Consider the following 12,147-nt stretch of genomic DNA (forward strand, 5'->3'; position numbering starts at 1 on the left):
AACTAAGGTGGGGGAATGTGGGTGGGAGATGGGGTACATGATGGAGAGGAATAAAGGGGAAAAAGAAATGGGACAATGGTAATAGCATAATCAATAAAACATATTTAAAAATAAGTAACATAATTTAAAATTATATAATGTTTACAGTATCTTCAAACTTTGGAGTGTAATGGCTATGCTTCATGTGACTATGAATTATACTTTTGAACGTGTCCAGTCAAATATAGTATCTTTAGAATAATACTATTCTAAAGATAGTATTATTATTATATTTCTCAATGTTCTTTTATACTGTGCAGATGTTTTATTTTTAAATCTTTATTAATTTTTAGAGAGAGAAAGGGAGAAACATCACTTTGTTGTTCCAGTTGCTACATGTTCTTTGGCTGATTCTTTCTTGTCTCTGCCCTGACAGGGGATGAAAACCACAACCTTGGCATTTTGGGAAGATGTTCCAACCAACTGAGCTACCTGGCCAGGGCCTTCTTTGTAGATTTCTGATAGTAGACTGATGGAACTTAAAAACAGTGATTCTAGTGCCAATTTCTTTCATTTGACTTCCAATATTGGGCATCCGATAAGAGAGATGTGGGTTGACTGTTTTGTTGATGTTGAGAAAGTAAAACTAAAGGCACCATTGAAACAGATGTAGGCTGATGATTCCCCAACACTTCAGATGATATAATTGTTAAAGATCATTTTGGGGGAGATGTGTTTGCCATTGAGTCCTGTTGACATCAGTGATGCTGCCTTCATTATCCCGTAACTCTGACTGCATGCTTCTGCCACTACACAACAACAATTTGGTGATCTTAATGCTTTTGCTCTTTCAAAACTCAGACTGCTTTTTTCCCCCCCTAAATGGCCAAAGGCAGTAATGCCAGACAGGCTGTCTGATTATTTGGTTTAAAAATCAAACTAAACTCCTAAGTCCAGTTATCATCTTTTTGACAGTTTTTGAAACAGACCACCAGAGCTACACTACAAACTGTCAAAAAAAAGTTGTGTTTCAATTCTATAGCTTCCCCAAGGCCTGGTTACCATTTGGTATTCTTAACTTACTTATTGAATTTTCACTCAAGCAGTCTGGGTTTCTGAGATTGGCAAGCTCTTCTGTTAGAAAGAAAAACTCATTTACAGAAGAGCAGTGTAAACATAGCTCGGCCAGAATTATGTCAATTTGCTAATTTCCACCTCTCACATGAATGTATCTCATATTTGAACATAACTGTCACTTGACTCAGAATGATCAATTTCTAGAGAGTTCTTGGTGCAATGAGTACAGATTAAAGATGGTTGGGATTGAATTTTATGTGAAATTGAAACACTTTGTTTCCAGATTGTATTAACAAGATATACTAGTTTCTAAACAGAGAAACTTTTAGAAATACATTTTTTCTTTATCTAAAATTTTTCATTGTTTTTTTCATTACCATTTATCCAATCTATAGCCTCTTCCACCTCTACTTCAACCTTCTTTCCATAATCACCACATTGTTGTCCATGTCCATGCATTCTTTTCCTTTTTCCTTGATTCCTCCACCCACCAGCTCCCCAGAGCTGTTAGCCTATTCTCTATGAGTCTGTCTCTATTTTGCTTGTTAGTTCAGTCTGTTCATTAGATTTCACACATGAGTAAAACCATATGGTCTTTGTCTCTTTTTGATGGTTCATATCACTTAGCATAATGTTCTTCAGGTTCATCCATTCTGTTGCAAAGGGTAAAATTTTCTTTTTTTTTAAATGGCCTAATAGTAGGGAATACATTTTTTTCTTTAAAAAATGAATGACAGTAGTAATTTTGTTTTATACATTCTTGACATATTTCATTTTCAGGGTATTATTTATAGTTTCTTATAGTCCCTTCAAAATGGCAACTTTATAGAACTACCAATTATTAATGACCCTAGAAATTCAAGTAATTTATAAATTATGAATAATCTAAGTAAAAATGAAAGAAAACAACTTAAGCTTTTATACATATGGCTAAATGTTTGCTTTAAAATGTGTCCGTGTGTCCTTTATACGTGTTTCTTGATGCTCCTTTCCCTATCCCCCCTCTCCAACATTATCACTCTCCTCCCTCTGATCTGGCCACTGTCAGTTTTTTCTTTATTTCAATGACTCTGGTTATATTTTGCTCCATTGTTTGTTTTGTTGATTAGGTTCCACTTATAGGTGAGATCATATGGTGTTTGTCTTTCACCACCTGGATTATTTCACTTAGCATAATGCTCTCTAAATCTATCCATGCTATCATGAAGGATAGGTGCTTCTTCTTTCTTTCTGCTCTGTAGTATTCCATTGTGTAAGTGTACCATTGTTTTTTGATACACTCATTTACTGATGGGCACTGAGGTTGCTTCCAACTCTTGTCTATTATAGATCGTGCTGTTATAGACATTGGGGTTCACAGGTTCTTTTGAATAGGTGTTTCAGGATTCTTAAGGTATAATACCAGCAGTGGAATTGCTGGGTCAAAAGGCAGTTTCATTTTTAGTTTTTGAGGAAATCCCATAAAGTTTTCTACAGTGGCTGCAACATTTTGCATTCCTACCAATAGTGTCCTAGGATTCCCTTTTCTCCACAACCTCACCAGCACTTGTTTGTTGATGTGTTATGATGGCCATTCTGACCAGTATGAAGTGGTATCTCATTGTGGTTTTATTTATGTTTTTTTTTAATTTAAATTATTTTATTGTTGTTCAATTACAGCTGTCTGTAGTTTCTCCCCACCCCTCCCCCCACCCCCAACCTACCTCCCTCCTTTGCTTCCACCCTCCCTCTTGGTTTTGTCCATGTGTCCTTTATAGTAGTTCCTAAAAACCCTTCACCCCACTGTCCCCTCCTCCCTCCCCCCTGGCTATTTTTAGATTGTTCTTAATTTCAATGTTTCTGGTTATATTTTTGTTTGCATTTTGCTTTTGTTGATTATGTTCCAGTTAAGGGTGAGATCATATGGTATTTGTCCCTCACTGCCTGGCTTATTTCACTTAGCATAATGCTCTCCAGTTCCATCCACACTCCAAAATATATAAAGAACTCACATGACTCCAATCCAGGAAGACAACCCAATTAAAAAATGGGCAAAAGACTTGAACAAACACTTCTCCAAGGAGGACATACAGAAGGCCCAGAGAATTGTTGTGGTTTTAATTTGCATCTCTCTGATGGCAAGTGATGCTGAGCATCCTTTCATATGTCTCTGGGCCTTCTGTATATCCTCCTTGGAGAAGTGTCTGTTCATGTCTTTTGCCCATTTTTTAATTGGTTGTTTGTCCCCCTAGAGTGGAGTTGTGCAAGTTCTTTATATATTTTAGAGATCAAACCTTTATCTGAGGTATCATTTGTAAAATATATTTTTCCATATGTTTGGTTCTCTTTTCATTTTGCTGATGTTTTCTTTAGCCATGCAAAAGCTTTTTAATTTGATGAAGTCCCATTTGTTAATTTTTTCTTTTATTCCCGCCTGCTCTATTGGACATTTCAGTGAAAATATTGCCACTCAGCTTTGTGGCATGGCTGAGATTTTCCTGCCTATGTTTTCCTCTAGGACTTTTATGGTATAGCGACTTACATTCAAGTCTTTTATCCACCTTGAGTTTACTTTTGTGTATGGTGTATGTTGGTGGTCAAGTTTCATTTTTTTGCATGTAGCTGCCCAGATCTCCCAACACCATTTTTTGAAGAGACTATTTTTATATTAATTGACCATGGAGACGTGAGTTTATTTGGGGGCTCTCTATTCTTTCCCCTTGATCTATATGTCTGTTCTTATGCCAGTACCAGACTATTTTTATTACTGTGGCCTTGTAATGTAGTTTGACCATCAATTGTTACCCCTGCTACTTTGTTCTTTCTCAAAATCACTGGTGCTATTCAGGGTCATTTATTATTCTATATAATTTTTTGAAATGTTTGTTCTTCATCTGTGAAATATGTCATTGGTATTTTAATAGGGATTGCATTGAATTTATAAATTGCTTTGAGTAGTAAGGACATTTTGGCGATGTTAGTTCTTTCAATCCATGAACATGGTACATGCTCTCATTTATTTGTGTTTGCCTTCATTTTTTCTTTCGGTATTGTGTAGTTTTCTGAGTACAATTCTTTTATCTCCTTGGTTAGGTTTATTTCCAGAGTTTATTTTTCATTTTGCTATACCAAATGGGATTTTTTTCCTAACTTCTGTTTCTGATATTTCATTGTTGGTGTACAAAAATGTTTTTGATTTCTGAATATTGACTTTGTATCTTGCTATTTTGCCAAATTCATTTATTAGGTTGAGTAGTTTTTTGGTGGAGTCTATAGGGTTTCCCATGTACACTTATTATGGCATCTGCAAACAGTGACAGTTATACTTCCTCCTTTCCAAATTGGATGCCTTTTAGTTTATTTTCTTGTCTGATAACTGTGGCTTGGCCTTCCAATGCTATGTTGAATAGAAGTGGTGAAATCAGACATCCTTGTCTTCTTACTGATCTTAGTGGGAAAGATTTTGGGGTTTGCCCTTTGAGTGTGATGTTGGCTGTAGGTTTCTCATATATGGCCTTTATTATGTTGATGAATACTCCCTCTAGTTCCCCTTTGTTGAGTGTTTTTTTGTAATAAGTGGGTGCTATCCTTTATTAATGCTTTTTTGGCATCTATTTTATGTGATCACATGATTTTGTTGTTTCCTATTGTTTATGTGATTGTAGGGTAAATGAAGGCAGTCTGGCAACTTCACCTATGTATCTAAGTAACTAAGGGATGCAGTGTTCCCATAGCCTTGAAGGGGCCTGATAAGTAGTATTCTCACAACCTTGAGACTGGGTGTCATAAACTGTTCCCATAACATGAGGTGGACTCTAATGCACAGAATTGTTATGTTATATAATTTTCTGCTATTTTTCTGGTTTTGTTCACCTCTAGAACTTAAGACAGTAGGGGCTTCTCACTACACACATATAGCTTGAAGCATGCATGGCTTGCCCACCCATGAATAAAGGTATGTCAAGCATCCCCATTGCTCTGTGCATTTTTTTCTGTTTCCTCAGGGAAACAGAAACGTGTCTGTGGGGCTTTGACAGGCTGCAATACAGTGATGTATTATGTTTATTGGTTTGCAAATATTGTAACATCCTTGCATCTCTGGAATGAGTCCCACTTGATCATGGTGTATGATCTTTTTAATGTATTGCTGGATAGAGTTTGCCAATATTTTGCTGAGGATTTTAGCGTCTATGTTCATCAGCGATATTGGCCTGTTGTTTTCTTTCTTTATTGTGTCTTTATCTGGTTTGGGGATTAGAATGATGCTGGTTTCATAAAACATGTTTAGGAGTCTTCCGTCTCCTTGGATTTTTTGAAATAGTCTAAGATGGGCAGAGTTAGCTCTTCCTTAAATGTTTTGTAAAATTCTCCTGTGTAACCATCCAGTCTAGGGATTTTACATGCCCAAAGTTTTTTGATTATTACTTCTATTTCACCAGCTGTTATTGACATGTTCATGCTTTCTGCTTCCTTTTCATACAGTTTTGAAAGATTATATTTTTCTAGAAATTTGTCCATTTCACCCAGTTTTTTAAATGTCTTGGCCTATAGTTGTTTGTAGTAATTTCTTACAGTCCTTTGTATTTCTGTGGTATCAGTTATAATCTCTCTTCTTTTATTTCTGATTTTATTTATATGGGCCTTTTCCCTTTTTTTCTTGATGAATCTACTTTAAGGCTTGACAATTTTGTTTATCTTTTCAAAGAACCAGCTCCTGGATTTATTGAGCCTTTGAATTGTTCTTTTAGTCTCTATGTCCTTTAATTTTGGTCTGATCTTGATTATTTCCTTCCTAGAATAACCAAGATTTCTAGGAAGAGCATCAATTTTTACAATCACCCATGGACAAGAGTGCCTTTGTGAAAGTTCAGGAATCAAGTGGAAAAGTCCCAGCAGAACCATTGCAGCAGCAAAAAACCCAAGATTGGACTAATTGACAAGATTGAAATGAACAGTTTCACTTTTCACATGTCGCCCCTCCCCTAAGGCAGCAGAGCCTAATGCCAGGAGAGGTCTCCCAACAAAGAACATCCCAGGATCTGATTGTTTTACTGGTGAATGCTAAATATTCAAAAAGAATTAATGCCTATCAGTCCAATGGTCTTCCAAAAAGTTAAATAAGAGGAACAATAGTAAACTCATTTTATGAAGTTTTCTTTATACCAAAGCCAGACAAGGACACCACAAGAAAAGAAAATCACAAGCCAATATCTCTGATGAACACAGAAGCAAAGATAATATAATACTAGCAAACAGAATTCAACAGCACATTAAAATGATCATACACAATGATCAAGTGGGATTTATCAAGTAGGATTCATCTACAGAACGCAAGAACTGTTTGACAGACACAAATCAACAAATGTGAGATACAACATTAATAAAATGAAGGATAAATCATACAATCATCTCAATAAGTGCAAAAATGCATTTGAAAAAATTCAACATCATTTCATGTTATAAATGCTCAAAAATTATTAGGAGGAATATATTCTCAATATTATAAAGGACACATTTAACAAGTCTATAGGTAACATTAACTAATATTAGAAAAAAAGACGAGGATGCCCACTTGGCCACTTCTATTCAACATTGTACTGGAAGTCCTAGTTCAATCAATTAGGCAAGAAAAAAAAGTTATCAAAATTGTAAAGGAGAAAGTAAAATTGACTCTGTTTGTGTATGGCATGAATTTATATATAAACAACCCAAAAGATTCCACCTGTAAAAATGTGGGGACTAATAAATAAATTCAGGAAAGTTGCAGGATATAAATTATGTTATAAAATTCTAGTAACCAAAACAGTATGGTAGTAGCATAACAACACATAGACTAATAGAACAGAGTATGGAGTCCAGCTATAAAACTATACATATACTGCCAACTAATTTTTGACAGGGGCAATAAGAACACAATAGGGAAAGAATACCAGCCACACCCATTAAGATAACTTTTATGAAAAATACAACATCCCTGGCTGGTGTAGCTCAGTGGATTGAGCACGGGCCTGCGAACCAGATGATTGAGGTTCGATTCCCAGTCAGGGCACATGCCTGGGTTGCAGGCCAGTTCCCAGCAGGAGACCCACAAGAGGCAACCATACATTGATGTTTCTCTCCCTTTCTACTTCCCTTCTCCTCTAAAGATAAATAAATAAAATCTTTTTTAAAAAGACAACAAACAACAAGTACTGACAAGGATATGTAGAAAAGGGAATCTTTGTGTCCTATCAGTGGTAATATAGAATGGTCCAGCCACTAGAAAAAACAGTATGGCGTTTTCTCAAAAGAATATTTAAAATAGAACTACCATATATTCAGCAATCTCTTTCTGGGTATATATCTAAATGAAACAAAATTGCTGTCTTAAAGAGGTAATTGTACCCCCATGAATTCCAATAAGCAAGATATGGAAACAACCTGTTCCCAATAACACATGATTGGATAAAGAAGATATAATCTATATGAGGTCTGTCCAGAAAGTATCCAGCCATGCAATATGAAAAATAGAGGCATTTACTGAAGAAGATATAAGAAACCTTATAAAGAGGACAATGACACCTCAGTCCCCTTCCAACTAGGCAGCTTGGGACCAATTGCCATGAGCTGCCTCATTGTACTTTCCTGGATCTCATCCACAGTCTGAAATCTCTTCCTTTTCAAAGCTAATTTTAGTTTTTGAAAAAGCCAGAAGTCATAGAGCACCAAATCTGGGCTTTAAGGACACCGGGTTGATTTGATGCTAAAACAAAAACTCTGCACAAGATATGTATGATACATGAGTAGGTGCATCATCATGTTGAAGCTGCCAATCACCAGTTGTCCATAGTTGTAGCCTTCTGAATCATATGAATAGTTTCTATGAAGAAATGTTCAAGATTAATGTTCTACATCAAAATTTGATGTAGATTCGTTGCTCTACTCATTCAGTCATTTTGAGTGGGAAGGCCACACAGTACGCATGCTCACTCAAGGGCATCTACCACCCCCACTCACTAGTACCATGATGTCATCATTGTTCACACATGCATATTCCAGTCCACTCTCCTTGGGGACCAGGTTACATTGATGCCATGCAGACCATTCTTATTTTATTAATAATTTCTGGAGATTTTACATATATAAATATAAGTATATAAATATATAACTATATTTGTATGCACACCCACACAACGGAATAAGGAATTATTATTTAGCCATGAAAAAGAAAAAATACTGTAATTTGCAATGACATGAATGAATCTAGAAGATATAATGCTAAGTGAAATTAGCCAGACAAAGACAAAAACTTATATATGGAACCTGAAAAAAGTAGAACTCATAGAATTAGAGAGTACAATGGTGATTATCAGGAGCTGAGGGGATGGGTGAGGAGGCATGAGATATAGTAGATGCTGGCCAAAGGATTCAAGCCTTCAGTTCTAAAATGAGTAAGCTCTGGGGATCTAGGTACAGCACAGTGATTATTGATAATAGTAGTGTGTTGTACATGTACTTGAAATTTGCTGAGAGTAGATCTTAATCCAAACACACAGAAGGAGTAAGTATGTGTTAACCTGATTGTGGTAATCATTTCACAATGTATATGTAGGTTAAATCATTATACTGTACACTGTAATAATATAGTTTTATCAATTATTCTTCGATGAAGCTAAAAAAACTATGAGTAATATTCCCATCTAAAGCAATGAGAGAACACAGAAGACTAGCAATTACATCTATATTTTGATAAAGTCATATACTCCAAAAAACGACTGTGTATTGTGCTTCAGAGTCAAGGAAAAATGATCTTGACTCATCGCAGCCAGACTGCTGCCCTTGTACTCCCACTACTGCTCTGCTATCCATGTGCCTCAACCTCTGCCCTCTTACATGACCATGGAAGAAGAGATCACTGCACTCGTCATCAACAATGGCTCTGACACATGCAAAGGTGGCTTTTCTGGGGATGGAGCCCCCTGAGCCAGGTTTCCTTCCATCATTGGGTATCCCCAACATCAGGGTGTCCTGGTGAGCATGACATTAGGGGGGCAGAAGCACAGCTACATGAGTGACTGAACCCAGAACAAGTACAGTATACTGACCCTAAAGTATCTCATCAAGCATGGCATCACCATCAAATGTGACAATTTGGAGAAGATCTGGCACCACACCTTCTACAACGAGCTGCATGTTGCCCCCAAGGAGCTTCCTATGCTGCTGACAAAGGCCTCCCTGAACCCCAAAGCCAACCGTGAGAAGATGATTCAGATCATGCTGAAGACCTTCAACACTCCTGCCATGTACATGGCCATCTAGGTCATGCTGTTTCCATACATCTCTGGATGTACCACTGATATTGTTATGGATTCTGGGAACAGGGTCACTCACACTGTGCCCACCTTACACCTTCCCCCATGCCATCCTGCTTCTGAACCTGGCTGGCTCAGACCTGACAGACTACCTCATGAAGATCCTCATGGAGAGTGGCTACAGCTTCACCACCACTGCCAAGAGGAAATTGTGTATGACATCAAAGAGAAGTTGTGCTATGTTGCCTTAGACTTCGAGCAGGAGATGGCCACCACTGTGTCCTCCTCCTCCCTAGAGAAGAGTTATGAATCACCTGATGGGCAGGTGACTACCATTGACAATGAGTGGTTCAAATGTCCAGAGGCCTCTTCCAACCCTTTTTCCTCAGTATGGAGTACTGTGGCATCCATGAGACCTCATCCAACTCCACCAATGAAGTGTGACCTCGACATCTCTAAGGTGCTAACATGGTGCTGTCTGGTGGTACTGCTATGTATGCTGGCATCACAGCCAGGATACAGAAGGAGATTATGGGCCCTGGCTCCCAGCGTGATGAAGATCAAGATTATTGCCCATCTGAGCACAAGTAGTGTGGATTGGTGGCTCCATCCTGGCCTTGCAGATGTGCATCAGCATATCAGTCAGGCCCCTCCACTGTCCACTGCTGCTTCTAAATGGACTGTAGGCAAATGCGTAGAATTTGCTGCATGAATTGATTGTCTAAGTTTTCCCTGGAAAATGTATACACCTCATGCTGCCCTCATGAACCTGGAGTAAGTGTTCTAAAAGAAATTGTCCTTGAAGTTTGTGTCTGATTTTAGCACTGGATTGTACACCTGGTTGCTGATTTTGACCTTGTATTTTATTTAACCTAATTGCATCCTTTGAACATGCTTAATACCCTGTACATATCTTTGATTTAAAATCTGTACCTGCAGTCAGTCATTTGGGGGCTTAAATGAGAACGTGTTTCTGGGAGAGAAATCCAGGGGCTTGATGAGAATCATGAGACCTCGTGTTCCTGATGTGTGCAGGGTATTATCATTCAGGATTCCAGTTTCTGTAGAGGCTGACACAAGTCTTAACAAATTGTTGTTTCTGCCCTGCCAGTCTAACAGGGTGGGGCAGGTCCAAGTGTTTGAACACATTTCCTTTCTTAGCTGATGTTTCCTGCCAGAACATCTGGCCTATTATTTGTCTTGAGTTGGAAAATGGTTTGCATTTCCACCTGTAAATTTATTCATCCTTTTAATTTATAAAAGTTTTTTGTATGCATTCTCACTTCTTTAAGAGATAACAAATTTTCATTTTCTACTGTTGTGTGAGAACATTAGACTCTAGCAACAGGTCATTGTGAAAAAAATAAAAGTGCTACAGTAAAAAAAAATATATAGATATTTTTGAAAAGCAAAGAGTGGGATACATTTAGTCACAAATAAAACTTTCCTGGCTAGTTCATGTATATTGATTATCTTGCATAACAGGCAGAGATGGTTAAAAATATGTACTACCCTGAATGGTGTGGCTCAGTTGGTCAGGCATCATCCTATATAAAGCAATAGGTTGCTGGTTTCATTCCTGGTCTGGGCGCATACAAGAGGCAACCAGTTGATGATTCTCTCTTACACTGATGTTTCTTTCCCTCTCTTTTTCCCTCTCAGACCCTCTCTCTCTTAAAAAATACATATACTAAAATATCTCTTGGTTAACCAATCACATACTGAATCTAAAAATGTTCATCATATATATCCGGCCAACAGAATAGCACAAAAGATTATTCTAGCATCCAAATTAGTTTTACATTTCTTCCTATTGATTTTGCTTCTACTCATAACTTTTAGTTAAGTTCTCAGTAAGTCACTGAATATTCTTAGTAAATTTACTCTTCTATGTAAATGTAGCTGCTAAAAGAAACATTTTTGTTGGCTTTGATTTTGTGCCTATTATTATTATTATTATTTCGTTCTCAGTAAAGTTTGGGAACATTATGAGTTATATTTAGGGAAACAGGTACCCTTTTGCAAACTAAAATGAAAACTGACATTTCCATGAAGAGGATACTTAACTTTGAAGTGCATGGTATGCTAGTACATAAGAGTCTTAAGCAACTAATTTAAAAATGTTCCTTTTATGTTTCTCAATAAATATTATGAAAATAAAGTTCTAAATACCATAACTTTTTTGGTAAGTATTTAGTATAATGCTGTTCTTCAAGGGATGTCTAATAAGATCTAATCATTTTAAATGGACACAAATCCATACAGTGGAAATTTAGAATCGGATACAGTAACATTCATCCATTGCAATCTGAGACTGAGTTAACACCTGAGATGCTTTTTCTCCCCAATTTCTCATGTTTGAATTGTCATAGTTAATTGTTTTCATTGATGTGCTCATTAGTTTACTTAACTGCTTCTGAAGAAAAAGTAACACTGTGAGGAAGTCACTGACAGTAGTTCATAGACCATTCTAAAGAACTGATACATATCACAAGTGCCCAAATAAATATTTTGTGAAGTAGGATTGAAAATAATTTTCTAATTTGTAATTTTCTATTGTCTGTCTTTTCTTATTAAGCATTTTAATTTTAGTATTAATTCTTTTCCTTCTCTTTGCTAAGGTCTATTCTCCTTCCCTCCCATTCTCTCATAAAATAATCACAATTATTATTTATATGCTGACAAAACTGAATTAATTTCCAAATATCAACCTGTTATTATATCCTATCCCATTGAATCCTCATCCTTTTTTCCTGTCCTGGAATCAACCTGCATATTTAAGGTATGTTCCTTTTATGTTTTGATAGAAATAAAATTTTAA

At 36.7% G+C, this 12,147-nt stretch overlaps 1 pseudogene; it reads left to right on the forward strand.

Moving 5' to 3' along the window:
- The first annotated feature begins 8,889 nt into the window (after positions 1-8,889).
- On the forward strand, positions 8,890-10,043 carry LOC119002859 (actin-like; annotated as a pseudogene).
- The last annotated feature ends 2,104 nt before the right edge of the window (positions 10,044-12,147 follow it).

Source organism: Sturnira hondurensis, unplaced genomic scaffold, assembly GCF_014824575.4.
Source record: "Sturnira hondurensis isolate 20B ecotype Veracruz unplaced genomic scaffold, ASM1482457v3 Scaffold0018292, whole genome shotgun sequence".
Taxonomy (NCBI): Eukaryota; Metazoa; Chordata; class Mammalia; order Chiroptera; family Phyllostomidae; genus Sturnira; species Sturnira hondurensis.